General features: G+C 40.2%; 1 protein-coding gene across 4 annotated transcripts in view; it reads right to left on the bottom strand.

Moving 5' to 3' along the window:
• The window catches only part of LDB3 (LIM domain binding 3), a 740,470-nt gene that overhangs the window by 707,922 nt on the left and 17,225 nt on the right, over nucleotides 1-15,323 (bottom strand). The gene's annotated exons all lie outside the window — the stretch shown is intronic.

Here is a 15,323-nt window from a genome sequence, read left to right as displayed (position 1 = left end):
TCATAAGAAGGACATATACCTATGCATATGTAAATATGCTACTTTGTAAATAAATTCTTTGTTTATTAAATTGGTTCTGATAAAAAAAAGTTGTGCAAGGAAAAAAACACAGATTGGTTATTATTCACAGACAGAGCTACCTTATAATTCAGATTATTTTTCTCTTGTCCTCTCCTGTTCTCTAAACTTATCAAAAGAACCATCCAATGAGGCCTAAAAACAAATAATGAGAATAGTCTAACTCTGAAAAACTTCTCATGCTCTTCAGCTGTTTGTTATAAAGCATTCTTCAAAGTGGCCCACGCTTGTTGGAATGAATAATCTACCAAATGTAGTGAAACAGTAACACTTTTTTTCCTTCAGGACCATAGCCGGTGGGCATCTTCCCAATAAAAACAACTGTAATTGCTTTGGGGGCACTGAACAAGGTATTTATACTCAAACAGCTGTAGAACCTTTTGCCTATGCATAATAATGCAACATAAATTGTAATATAAGCTTGCACTTTGTGTTCTGTGAAGTGTAAAATGTTTGGCTCCATTTCTCAAATGTAAATCTTTCTTATTTTTTCATATTTAATGTAGTATACTTACATGTAGCAATGCTGATGTATGTCCTTCTCAGGGTAGAAAAAGGCACTAGGTCCAGTTCGTGTGTCAGGTTAATAAATAAATAAAGCCATCCTCAAGGAAAAAAAAACACCTTTTGTGTGTTTTTGCTTGGGATGATATCTTACAGAACAGGGCAACATTTGTGGATCTTTTAAACCCATGATTGCTAGAGATAAAATAAACAAGCTGGATAGAATAAACAAGCTGCTCTCTTAAACTGAAAGAGAGCTCTGTGTGTGTACTCGTGATAGGGCTTTGAGGTTAGCCCTCTTGGGCTCAAGGGCTGTGCTCATGGTTAACATACCTTGAGTTAGAGATCAGGAAAAAGAGTGGAGGAAAAAGCATATGAATTATAAAAGTGATAGAGACAGAGGCAACAGTATTAAAGATTCCTCTCCTGTTCCTGTTTCTAATGGGTCTGCTTTAGATAAATGAAAACGCAATCTCTCGAACACTCATATGAGTGAATAATCATAGCATCGGAAGGGGTATTTTGGGATCGCAGTACAGTGGAGAGTGGGATATTTGCCCTTTCCTCACTGTAGTGCGACCTCGGAGTAGGAATATATATTTAGTGGGGGGGGGTGTTGTGTGGGGGGGTGCAGCCTCACAATACAAATTTTGATGTTATGATTATTCGCTCATATGAGTGTTCGAGTGATTGCGTTTGCTTTTATGTGACATAGACCTTTTCTAATAAACATAGGAAAGAAGAGTCAGTTGCTTAGTCCTCTTCTGAGATTTCTAAAATACCAATAAGGATTCTGTCAGAGCAGCCTCCTGTTAAATTAGTGAGAAAAGACAATGTTTCTTTTTTTTCGCATCTGAAATTAGGATAAAAAAAAATTGCTTCTTAATGGTCTTTGGCAGCAAGATTTTTCTGGTCATTCCAAAGTCATTCCACAAATGCCATTGAGTTAAACTCCGAAAAGATGTTGAAAGTATTTATCAAAATCCAGTAAAACTATATCTTGCCTCTTCTCTCACTTGTACTATGCTGGATTAGGTATTTCTTCATTGCAAAGCACTGAATTACTTAGAAAATTGTGAATTCAGTTGACAGCTTGGATTCAATGCATTTCAATTTCCTTTTCTGAACAACTGACACAATTTTACATGTTTTTGAAATCCTGTCCTATACATTATTAAAACATTTTCACTAAGTTTCTTATGTTCATTTTCATATGCTTTATATGATGTTCTTCGTTTTCCATTGCTGCAGTCCTTACTATTGGGTATAGTCCGCATCCAGTCGGCCCGAATACCAGAGTATAAGGCTGACGTCGGTCACAGGGTACTAATGCGCATGACCGCATATCCTCAGTCTTTTGCCGCGTGGTCCGATGCAGAAGCAGTTTTGCGAGTGCAGGTTGGCGTTCTGAAATATTTCGAACCGGTTTCAGACCGAATCAGAGTTGGCTAAGTACCCGTTAGAACATTTTCTTGCCTCAGTATTTAACCGGATGTCAGAAAAAGTGAATAACTGTATTTCTTGTGGGAAACAAATACCTCATAGGGATTACCATACATTGTGTATACCTTGTTTAGGGCCTGAGCACGACGTTGTTGGTTGCCGCTCTTGTGCTAGGTTTAACAAACGCACTATTAAGAGGAGGTTAGACTGTGCCAGATTAGTGTTTGGGAAGCGTTGCAATTATAAAATGCCGTCGGATGCTCCGGCGCCTCCAAGAAGCGCAAGGACAAAACAACGAAGCCTAGGGTTGATGAACCGGCAGTCCCGGACGTCGGTTCTTTAGGTGGCTCAGTGGAGCCAGAGGTTTTGCCAGGAGTTTCTATGGAGTCTCAGGCAGAAACTTTACTGTTACAGGATGTACCCTCTCAGGAGGCAGGCCAGGCTGAGGGGCTTCTCAGGTAACTATTCTTCCCTCTCTTCCCAAAGTAGTTAGAGCCTCTCCTTCTGTTGCCAAAACTTCTTTTAGAGGTAGGCCAACTTCAGCTTCAGTAGGGGCTTCTCCTAGCCTTCGGGTTCTGTACCTAAGAAACATATGCTTAAAATGGCAGAAGATTTGATTACTATGATTAGAGGTTCTATGCCCTCCTGATAAGAGGCCTAGGGTGGAACCAGAGTTTGACAGTTTTGAACAGGGTTCAGGGGCTTCTGAGTCTTCTGCGAAGATTTGCAGGAGTATCCTCATTATTCTGATTCTGATGTGGATGATGCCACCCCTTCTCCTCCTGAGGATTTTTCATTTTCAGAGACTCTGCATTCCATGAGGGAGCACTTTAAATGGGAAGGCCAGGATTACTCTGATTCCAGGAAGAGGCTTAGGAATTCTTGTTTTACCCCAGCATAGGCCCTTAGCTATACCTCCTGTGTTGAATGTGGTGGAAGATGTTTTTGCAGAGGCTTCCTGAACCCTGATTCTTTGCCTCCTGCTCCTGTTAAACCTGATAGGTACTATAGGGTGCCGCTCATAAGTATTTGTTTAAGAGTCCTAGGGCGGACCCAGAAACTGTTTCTCAGGGGCCTAAAGGTGTTAAGGCCTCTGTGGTTAAAAATCCTGTTCCCACTGACAAAGAGGCAAGGGCGTTAGATAGGTGGGGTAAGAAAGTGTATACTTCTTCCACTCTAGCCATGAGTGAATTGTCAGTTTCACATGCTGAAATATCAAAATTATCTCCTTTCACAATTGAAATCTAAGGTGGATGCTTTGGCGGAAGGTATTGATTGTAAAGACTTGCTGGATTTAGTTTATGTGTCTGAACAAGTGGGCAAGCATTCTTTGCAATGTGGTTTTGATGCTGTGCAGGCCTCCTCGAGGGTGGCTGCCACTAGTTCTGTTCTTCGCAGGCATGCCTGGTTGAGGATCAAAATTTGGCTGAGCATGTTAAAACAAGGATTTTGGATGCTCCTTTACAGTCTGATGTGTTGTTTGGTTCACCTGTGGAAGCAGTTTTAAAGAAAATGGAGGACAAAGCTAAGTCTATGCAAACTGTTAAAGATTTTTTGCAGGTACAGCCACCGAAGTTTAGTAGAAATTGGCCTGCTAAGGGGTGGACATATCCTGCTTATGATTCCCAGTCTAGGGGTAGGTCTAGACGTGGTAGGGGCAGGGCTCAAGGTTCTTTTAGGCCTAGAACAGGGAGTTCACCTGCTCAGACTTCTGGTGAGGGCAGGGGTCAGTCCTTTCGTAAACAGACCCAATGACCTGCCTTTTCAGCTGCCAGTAGATTCTCGTCTGGCAGCTCCTTTGGAAGGACGACTGTCTCTTTTCAAAGAAAACTGGGATTTAATTACTCAAATTTCTCAGTTACTCCAAATGGGGGCCATTCAGCCAGTCCCTGTATCAGAAAGGGGCCTAGGATTTTATTCTCGCATGTTCCTAGTACCAAAGAAGGGGAACACTTGGAGACTACTTTTGGATTTATCTCTCCTCAACACTTATCTGGACATTCCCAAGTTCAAGATGTTGACGTTACAACAGCTTTTACCCCTGCTGGGCAAAGATCACTGGATGGTAACTTTAGATCTCAAGGAAGCTTACCTTCATGTGCCTATCAGGCTAAGTTACAGGAAGTATCTGCGGTTTCAAGCTGGAGATTCTCATTATCAGTTCTCTGCATTGCCCTTTGGCTTATCTACTAGTATTCACAAAGGTTCTGGCTCCAGTGATAGCTTACTTCAGGCTACAAGGACTTCAAATCTATCCTTATTTAGTCGACTGCCTGATTCTGGCTCAAGAAAAGGAAGACCTTCTACAGCATCTGGAATATCTTATAGCAGTGCTAAGATGCCTAGGGTATTCTGTGAATGAAATAAAGTCCAGTCTAGTACCCTCTCAAGATATGTGCTTTCTGGGTGTGAGACTGAATACAGCAGCCCAGATGGCCTTTTTAACCCCGGACAAACAAAAGAGTCTATCACTTTACTTCCATCAACTATCTCATCAGTCCGTGCTGACTGCAGAGACAGTCCTTCAAGCATTAGGGTTCATGGCATCTTATATTCTGGTGCTTCCCAATGCCAAACTGCATATGAGGAAGTTACAATGGTATCTCAAAATGTATGGACACAGCACTGCCAGGATTTAGACACTGTCATTCAAATAATACCTTGCCTTCAAAGAGAATTTTTGTGGTGGGCTCAGGAATGTCACCTAAACAAGGGACTCTCTGTGACCCGGCCAGAGGCGAGTCAGATTTTACCGACAGATGCCTCAGACATTGCTTGGGGAGCTCATCTAAATGGAAAGTGGATACAAGACAAGTGGCCTGCCAGACTACAGCATCTACATATCAACATGAAGGAGATGTTAGCAGTCCAGTTCGCATTACTGGCTTTCACGGAGTTACTTCTTCCAGGGCAGGTGTTGATTCTAACAGACAACACAACTGTCATGTGGTACTTCAACAAACAAGGGGGAACACATTCTTATCCTCTATGCAGGCAAGCAGTGATTTTATGGGAGACTCTAACTCTTCAGGCAAGGTTTCTGCCAGGAGCACAGAACTCCTTAGCAGATGTGTTAAGCAGACAAATCATGGATCCCCACAAGTGGAAACTGGATCTTCATGTATTTCAGAAATTGACAGTGTCATGGGGAACTCCAGACATAGATCTGTTCGCTTCTCCACTAAACCACCAGCTGCCACAGTTTTGCACAAAGGGGTTTCATCACACAGCTTGGAAAGTGGATGCTCTGTCTTTCAGTTGGACAAACCTTCATGTGTATGCCTTTCCACCTCTGCCTCTTCTTCCAAAGGTACTGTTAAAGGTCAGACAGGACAGGCCAAGGATGATTTTGATAGCTCCAGATTGGCCTCGCAACACTGGTACCCTCTACTACGGAAAAGTAAAGCCTCCATGGCCTTAACCTTTGATTCCACATCTGTTATCCCAGCAGGACGGTCATCTGCTCAATGTCAAGCTTCACTCTCTTCATCTGACAGCCTGGCATATTCTGTGTTGAAACACAGCAGGTCTCAACTTCCTCAACAAGTTTTAAATGTGATTATGGAAGCTAGAAGACCTAGTACAAGGAAAGTGTACGCAGCAAAATGGAAGAGATTTTTATTTTGGAGTAAAGCAAAGAATTTGGAGATTTCTGAGCCTAATTTGAGTATGGCTCTTCAATATCTTACTGAGTTGCTGGACAAGGGTCTGTCCTTCTCTTCCATTAAGATTCATGCTGCAGCAATCTCAGCTCACTATGATTGTGACCCACCATTGTTTTCGCATCCTTTGTTCAAGCAGTTTCTTAGAGGGCAAAAATATAAGAGAGCTCCTACTCCTGCTTGGGATCTCAATTTTGTGTTGGAAAAACTTACTCTACAACCTTTTGAGCCTGCGGCTACTGCTGAATTGAAATATTTGTCATGGAAGACTGCTTTTTGTTGGCTATTACTTCTGCAAGAAGGGTGTCTGAGTTGCGGCAGTCGAGCCCTTTTGATTTTCCATAAGGATAGGGTATCATAATCCTTCCTTTATGCCTAAGGTGGTTTCTAGTGTGGCTTTAAACCAAACTATTCATTTGCCTACTTTTTATGCAGACCCCAAAATAAAGGGGAAAAGATTTTGCATACTTTAGATGTACACAGGCAATTTACTTAAGCAGGACTAAGGATTTTAGGCAGTCTCAGCAGTTGTTTGTTTGCTTTGAGTTGGCAAGCCTGTGTCAAAACAAACTATTTCTAGGTGGATTGGCTTTTGCATTGCATTTTGTTATTCCCATCATGGCAAGGAGGTTCCAGCTGGGATTAGGCCTCATTCCACTAGGGCTACTGCCACTTCAACAGCATTTCTAAGCAGCTACTTGGAGTTCAGTGCATACTTTCTCTAAGCATTATCACCTTCCTATCTACTCTAAGTCTAGGGCTGGTTTTGCCACAGCTGTTTTGCAAGGCATGTTGTCAGCTCCTGCTTCTTTATGATTTGCCAGCCTCCCTTACCTCTGCTTTGGGATTCTACCCAATAGTAAGGACTGCAGCAATGGAATTTGTACCTACCATAAATGTAGATGTTCGAGGATTCCATTGCTCCTTCCCCTCTGTGTTTAGGGGTGGTTGTGTAGTTGAGTTTACCTGCTTATATTTTTGTATATATTGTTCATGTTTTGGTGCAGGTATTTTGGGCCTTGTCTTTTAGGGTCTTCTGACATCTGGGGCAAGAAAAGAAGTAAGGACTGCAGCAATGGAATCCTCGAACATCTACATTTATGGTAGGTACAAAACTGTACTTTTCAGTGTATGTTTGTATGACTTTCAGTGACATGATTGTTGCATTATTATTTAATGCACCTATTTTCTTATTTGTGTTCAGTGAAGTTCTTTATGTTGCATAAATGAAAGCACCTGTTTTAGATTTGACATACTAAAAAGTTTCTTAGTTCATCTTAAACTGACGTTTCCTTGAGGAATATTTCTTAAACAACTGGACTTTTGTTTGGCTAAACACATTGTTAATTTTATTTGATCTGTCAATAAAACCTTTGAAATTACTACAGAACTTACTTGCTGGAACATGCTCTATGACAAGTTGAACACCTGTAGAAGAGATCTCCACTAAAGTTACAAGGTGTGTGAATGATAACTTGGAACTGGGTTTTACCAAGCTACTTGTAATTGGAACTGGTGGAGCAGTAGCCATACGTGGAAAATGTTGGAGGAGATACTTTTCATAAAGTAATTATCAAGATACAGTCAGATAATGAAAACTTACTGCATTATGCATCAACAACTCTTGTGTAGCTAACTCTTAGTCTGACCATTTAATGTCAATGGTAGTTGGCAATGCAATCCCCATCTGTTAAAGTACATTAAAAAACAATACTTTGACCCTTTCTTAAAGAAGCAGAAGAAAAGTGCAGTGATTTAATTTATCATACTGATGTCTGGTGGTTGAACCAAGGAAGGGTGCTCCAGCATTGTGTTGCTTTATAAAAGAAGATAATAACATTCCTAGAAAATGAGGCAGGAAATTTCCAAGAAATTGGAAATGGATCCTGGAATTATGATTTATTTTGTTCTTTTGTGATAATACAGCATAACTGAATGATCTCAGCATTCAGCTTAAAAGAATATCTGCTTGTAATGCAAATGTCTTCAGGAGTAGAAATTGAAACTTTTTAAAGATTAGCTGTTAAAGGGGGAGATGTGTTGTGTTTCCTACTTGTGGACAACATATCTTTCACTGCAAGGTTATCAAGCTGGAGAAAAATGCATAGAATAAATTTAATCTTTTGGTTGAAGAATTTCACAAATACTTTATTTTATCTAAAGAAGACCAGTTGTAGCTGTTTTAAGATTATTTTATTTGGATCCTGAGGAAATGCAGGACACATATGCAGTTGAATGTTATCAAACATCAATACTCAGTGATCTACATAATGATTTCACTGTGCTTACTTCAGTATGACTTCACATCTAGACAGTGAAATATACAGAAAGATTATAGAACTTATAGTAAGATTCTTCACTATCTTTGACAGCACTTACATATTTGGTCAATTATTCCCTATCATAAGCATGAACAAAAGCAAGCAAAATTAATTTGTGACTGACAAATATTTGAGATACATTTTGAAAACTGCACCTTCAAACATAACCTCAGAATATGATAAGTTTGGTGCTAAAAAAAGGTGTAATATCACATATTGATTAAGAAAAGCACGTGTTTTTTTTTTCTTGAAAAGTATGTTTCATGTTTGCATGTCTTTTCAGTAAAGTGTCCAGCACTGAAGTTATAAGTGAGCACAGAGTGAGTGAAAAATAGAAAAGTTCAGTTTTTGAACACTTAATGGATGGGTCAATACTGTCTATAGTGAGGGCATACTATGACTTGTGTTTTGTGAAATGATAGCACTTTTGAAGGAGTACACTTTTTGGCAACCTTTTGAAACTACACATCCTAATTTTGACACATTAGATGAAACATAAATGAAAAAACATAACCCAGAAAAAGCAAAGTTCAAGGTAAACACAATAGAAGTAGTCTGTAGAACTAGAACAAAAGTGTGAGCAGTGATAAAAAAAAAATTATCAAAGTTGCAATGGCATTCACCATTTTTGGAAGCATCATGCAAAAATATCAATTTCAACATTGACTGAATACAGAAGTATTTGGTAGCAGTAACAGGAAGATGCACCCCCAAAGGGCTAAGGCCACGATGTATCAGAAGTATGTTTCATATTTCCACAATTTGTAAATAAACATTTTTAAAAAAGTAAAAAAAAAGACTAAACAAGTAATTCAGAATTTTATTTGTCTTTCTTTACCGCAAAAGTTCTGATGGGTTGAAATGATCCCTTTTCAATGGAGGCCCAGGGAGAAAAGCTCCATTTAGAACATTAGTCTAATATAATTTATATATATATATATATATATATATATATATATATATATATATATATATATATCTAAAAGAAATTATAATGTTTAACAGTTATAACATTACCAAAGATAGAATAGCAGCAGCACACAGTATAAGGCTTTGAAAGCTCTATTTACAATGAGCTGTCGGAAATATTGATAAACAGGCAATCAGTTTTTTCAGTGTGTCTTGTACCCTTATGAGGTAGATAATAATTTGATCAATAATATATTAATACTAAGATAACAGAGTACTATCATGGTGTGCAGATTTTGAGTTGCTTTACCCAGGATGACAGTTAAATTCTTTGAGATGACAGCTAAGAAAGAAATATTTCAGAGAGGATTTTAAGGCTTTGGGGGTGTAGATTTGTCTAAATGAGAATAGGAGATTATTTCAGAGTTTGGAGACAGAATTAGTATTAGGAATCTCCAAATAAGTTTTTAGAGTTTTGAGTACAGATGAATTTAAGGCCTCTGAGGGCTGAGTACCATTGTAATAATGTACACAGCAATGGACATTGGTTAGCATGGTAGAGGACTTTGTGTGCTGGTTTCTTTTAGACGTAGGGTAGGTAGTTAGAGAGTTCCAGTCAGTAAAGCTGTATCAGCATTGAATTTTGTTGGAGTAGTTATCAATGGGATGAGCTATTTAATTATAACATTGGTCTAATTTTGCAAGTAGCGAGGATTATAGGTCCATAAAGATGGGTAGTAGCATGAAGCAGTTTTGGTAATTAGTATATTGTTGCAGTAGTTTGGTGACCTGTTTCTGTCACATGATGCTTTGCTCTGTATAAAAAAATTAATTTCTGATATATTTTCTTGATGCCTTGTTGAATGTGCATATTGAAGGTTGGTATCTTGCCTATGATGGCATCTAAAAGTTTAATGTTGGGCAGACTACTAACTTGATGGTGTTGGATGTGGTAATGGTGAAGGTATTTTTATTGCCTATATAGATTTCTGGGGTGAATAATATCAGTTTAGTTTTGGGGAGTTTAGCAACAGGTGATATTTCTGGAGCCATCTTCTATAGAGGGGAAGGAGTGATGGATCCTTCCCTGTAATTTAGGCAGACAGTCCACAGAGCAGGTGTTACATCATCAGCATACTGTATTAAGGTTGTCTGGACTAATGTCAGTGTACAAAAGATGACATAGGAGTGATCCTTGCAGTACTCCTCCTGTTACAGGAAGGTATATAAAGATGGAGTCTTGCCATCTGACACGTGATCTGTTGCAAAGGCAACAAGCAAACTGTGTTATAGATGAATGAAAAAGACCAAGTTGAGAAAGCTTGAAAAATAGATTTGGGTGGGAGACAGTGTCAAATGCCTTAGACAGATGCAAGAATTATTGGGCAATGAGGTTTTCTTTATTTCTTCTGTACTGATTTATTGTACTGAGAAATGCCAGTACTGCTACATTTGTGCTGCAACAGGGATGGAAACCATGTTAAACTGGGGAGAGTGGATAATTATTGGTAAAGTACTCAAGCACTTGTGAGTGAATTAATTTCTTCATAAAGTTAGACAGGGATGGGAGTATGGCCATAGGGCAGCAGCTGGCCAGCTGGGCTGCCAGCATTATATAAATGAAGTGTTGATTCTTTTCATACGGTTATGTCCTGTGATTCCTGGGCTGACATACTGAGAATGGTGCTGCATCAGCTGTCATTTTACGGTATCTGACAGTTATGTTGCCAACTGTAAGAAAATTAGGTATTATTTGATGATGCTGAGTGGGACAAATTCGAGTGAATAGATGTTATCTGGGTCAGGAATTTGTGAATGAGAAGTCCAGTTATCAAGTTTTATTATGGAAGTAAACACATTATTGAAATGGTTGTAAAAGTGCTGCACTCCTGAGTGTGTCATCCTTCAGATGGGATGTTAAACCGAGGTCCTGTCTGCTTGAGTTGTTGGTAGCTCACGTGGATATAGAAGATCCCATATCATCAAGCAAAAATATCGGGGGGAGTTCTCTGATGCCCTGACCAAATTTTCCCTAGTAGTATATATACCACTTTGCCCCTTTCCTGAAAAGTGGCTACAAGCTTAGTGCTAATTTCCCGGTCAACAAAGTATGTTGTTGTTTGTCTTTTGGCTTTTGCCGGTTAGGGGTCGCCACAGTGGAACTCCGGTCTGCTAATGATTGGCAGTAGATTTTTCACGAACGCCGAGGTGCCAGCTCGATGTTCAACCTTCAACAAAGGCACACCCATTTATTCATGTCTTTTGAATGCCCACCCATCCGCAGGGAGGACATGCAGACTCTACACAGAAGGCACTCCCTGCACTCCAGCCGAGAATCGAATGGGAGAACCTCTTGCTGTGAGGCAACAATGCTACCGCTGCACTACCGTGAATAAATAAAAATAAAAATGAAATAAAAATAAAAGGCAAGTAGGTGTTGTAAAACTAAAATTCTGGTACCCACTGAAGTTCAAGTTTGATGACATCCTCAGAATTGTGAACATTTAATTCTAATAATGGAGAAATGTATACTAATTTGAAATGGTTATATCTTGTAGAATTCCCTTTCCTTCAGGTTAGTGATAGAGTGATTTACATATATATATATATATATATATATATATATATATATATATATATATATATATATATACACACACACACACACACACACACACACACACACACACACCTCTATATTGAAGGATGTAGGGGGCTTGCTAACTGTAAAAAATGTTTTTAATGCATTAACAGATGTTCTTTCAGTTCAGTGTTACTACTTCTGAATTGCACTTAAATTTTCTTCATTTCAGGACTCAGAATATCTTGTCTTAAACTTCTTATAGGGCACACTAAAATTCATGTGGATCATTGATTAAATGGCAAGGAAGTAGAGGCTATAACTGCTGTAGATGTTTGCTAGGAACTGAACTAGAAGTGGGATTATAAATTCTTATATGTGGACATAGAAGACGATGAGGGTTATAAGTCATAAGTGTGCGCATGCTGTGTAAAAGACGGCAATGAAGGTGGCTGGGCATTACATGCTACCTGTGCCATTTACTTTGTTGCATGTATCACATAGAATAGATGACTATGATGTGGTGTGGAAGCCTTCACTGTGATATCAGAGCAAAGTTATAATTCAATGACAGTACACTGCCTGGCTTGGAACTCGATAGATCTGCAGAACACAGTACACATCTTCAGTTCAGAATACACTTTCAAAAATTGCATTTTTTAAACTGTATTTGCTTTAATACTGCTACATACTCGTGTGCTAACTTGCACTGCACTTGAATTGTTTTTAGTGCTGTTTTAGCTGCTTTCTGGAAAAAAATCTAAGCTTGTTTCCTGCCTTTCCTGTAACTAGTCCATTCCAGATACAGATTTGCTGTATCCAGGACTGTTGGTAAGCTTCTGAGCCTAAGCCCGCATTTGCGCTTGTTTTCCACCTTTCCTGTAACTCGTCTAGTCCAGGTACAGATTTGCTGTAGCCAGGACTGTTTGTAAGCTTCTGAGCCCCCCAAGCCTTTATGTGATGGAGGGAAGCCTCCTAGCTTATCAGTGGGAGTGGTAAGCACTAGGTAGCCTATCTACCTCTAGAGGAGTGGTTTCTGGCCCAGAAATTGTAGTTTATTGGCCGTTTGGGCAGTTTTTCCATCTCTTTCAACTTCCTGGTTTAAAAACCCATGTTTGTGCTTTTCCTGTCTTTCCTGTACCTAGTCTAGTCCAGATACAGATTTGCTGTATTCAGGACTGTATGTAAGCTTCTGAGCCCTCAAGCCTTTCTGTGTGAGAGGGAAGCCTTCTAGCTTATCAGTGGGAGTCATAAGCACTAGGTAGCCTATCTACCATAAGAGGAGTGGTTTCTGGCCCAGAAATTGTAGCTTATTGACCGTTTGAGCAGTTTTTCCATATCTTTTAACTTTCTGGTTTAAAAGCTCACATTTGTGCTTGTTTCCCACCTTTCCTGTAACTAGTCTAGTCCAGATACAGATTTGCTGTATCCAGGACTGTTTGTAAGTTTCTGAGTGGTGCTAAAGTCTGCTCTTCAGTTTTTCCCTTAAATCTGCTAGTTCTCTCCTCTCCTGCACTTTTACTAGCTTATTAGTTTAGCACTTTACCAGACTTCTTGTAGCACACAAAAGTGCTATCAGCACTAAACGTTCTACAAGGAAACAGCTCCAGTACTTATTATTAATGCCCACCCCTCCAGGCATGTCTAAAGGTCAGTTCCCTGTACTTTCTCCTATTAACCTGGTGAACTTGAGCATCCTGAATAGAGCTGGTGTTCTTTCAGTCGGGCAGCATAAGACATATTTTTGAGACCCTTTATCCTTTTGGTGAGGAACTTTTGAGGCCTTTCCAGCTGCTGCAGGTGTCGGGTCAGATACATTCCGAATGGGGCATTGTACTCAATCATTGGTCTGATGAGTGATGAGTACAGGGGGATGATGACCTCCCTTGATCTAGATGTGAATCCCTTCATGATCAGGTGGGCAATGTAGAAGGTCTTCTTAACTACTTTAGCAACGTGAGTGTCAAACGATAGGTTACTGTCAACCTGGGTCCCCAGATCCCTGATCACTTCTTCTGTGCTCAGTGGATTGCCACCTATATGGTAGCTAGGGGTAACCTTGTTTTTCCCGAAGGGTATGACTATGCATTTTCTGGCGTTTAACTTTAGGCCATGGCTCTGGCACCAGTTATCCGTTTCTGTGAGACCCTTCTAAAGGATATCTGTGTCAGATATGTTTTCGACTATGGCGGTTTGCAGTCATCTGCAAACTTTGTCAGCCATAACCCTCCTGTATTTGCTTGTACTTCAGAAAAGTAGATGCCGAACAAGAGTGGGCCCAGGACTGAGCCCTGTGGGACACCACTTGTGACAGGCTTTGAGTCTGACATGGCGCCAGCAACTCTGACCCTGTGGGTTCTGTCACTTAGCCAGTTTGCAACCCATCTTGTGATGTATGGGTTTACATTTAAGCTGATGAGTTTTTCAATGATACCTGAGTGGGGTATTGTGTTGAAAGGCTTTGCCAGGTCGAGGTAGGCTGTATGGACTGCCTTGCCCTCATCAATGGCCTTGGTGACTGTTTTCGAAAAAGTCAACCAAGTTTAAAAGGCATGATCTGCCTTTGACAAAGCCAAACTGGGTTGGATCCAAAGTCTGCAAGTTCCCTATGTCTTTATTTATGAGTTTCATTATGATCCTCTCCATGGCTTTGCAGATCAGGCTTGTCAAGCTAATGGGACGGTAATTTCCAGGGTAGGTGGAGGCACCGCCTTTGTGGAGTGGGACCACAGTTGCGTGCGCCACTCCTTGGGTATCCTGAGGTGAGGCTAAGATTAAACAGCTGTCCTAACTGGGTTTAATTCCTCGTTGAGTTCAGTGGAGCACACAGCCGGGGACACCATCCGGTCCCATGGATGCTGTGTTTTTGCTTTGGGAGAGCAGTTCTCACCTGGGCGTTGGAGATGTTTGGGGGCTACAATCCTCTGGTATAGATAACTGTACTTTTGGGGAGGAGAAGTTTGCACTGAACCTGTCAGCCAGTATGTTGGCAATGTCTGTAGGTTCAGCAATTTTCACATCATTTTGAACTAATTCTGAGCATATCTGGGAGTTTCCTCCCAGGTTTCTAACATAGCTAAAGAAGGCCTTATGATTGTCTTTTGAGTCCTTAGCGATTTTCTCTCAAAATTTGCCTTGGATGATTTTATGAGAGCTCTTAGTTTTTACTTATAATGATCAATGTGTCTTATCCTTTAAGGATTTTGCTCTATTTTGTAGTATCTTCCACCTTTTATTGTAGAGCTTGTTTATGGCTGGGGTCCACCAGACTGGATGCTTGCCTTTGGTACAAGAGTCTTTGTTTTGTTTGGGATTGCCTGATCCATGCAGTCCTGTAGTGACTTTATGATGTGGTGTGGAAGCCTTCACTGTGATATCAGAGCAAAGTTATAATTCAATGACAGTACACTGCCTGGCTTGGAACTCGATAGATCTGCAGAACACAGTACACATCTTCAGTTCAGAATACACTTTCAAAAATTGCATTTTTTAAACTGTATTTGCTTTAATACTGCTACATACTCGTGTGCTAACTTGCACTGCACTTGAATTGTTTTTAGTGCTGTTTTAGCTGCTTTCTGGAAAAAAATCTAAGCTTGTTTCCTGCCTTTCCTGTAACTAGTCCATTCCAGATACAGATTTGCTGTATCCAGGACTGTTGGTAAGCTTCTGAGCCTAAGCCCGCATTTGCGCTTGTTTTCCACCTTTCCTGTAACTCGTCTAGTCCAGGTACAGATTTGCTGTAGCCAGGACTGTTTGTAAGCTTCTGAGCCCCCCAAGCCTTTATGCGATGGAGGGAAGCCTCCTAGCTTATCAGTGGGAGTG

Source organism: Protopterus annectens, chromosome 14.part0, assembly GCF_019279795.1.
Source record: "Protopterus annectens isolate FY-2018-M chromosome 14.part0, PAN1.0, whole genome shotgun sequence".
NCBI classification, from domain to species: domain Eukaryota; kingdom Metazoa; phylum Chordata; order Ceratodontiformes; family Protopteridae; genus Protopterus; species Protopterus annectens.
Note: the sequence above shows the minus strand (reverse complement) of the source record. Positions and strands in the feature narration are given on the sequence as shown.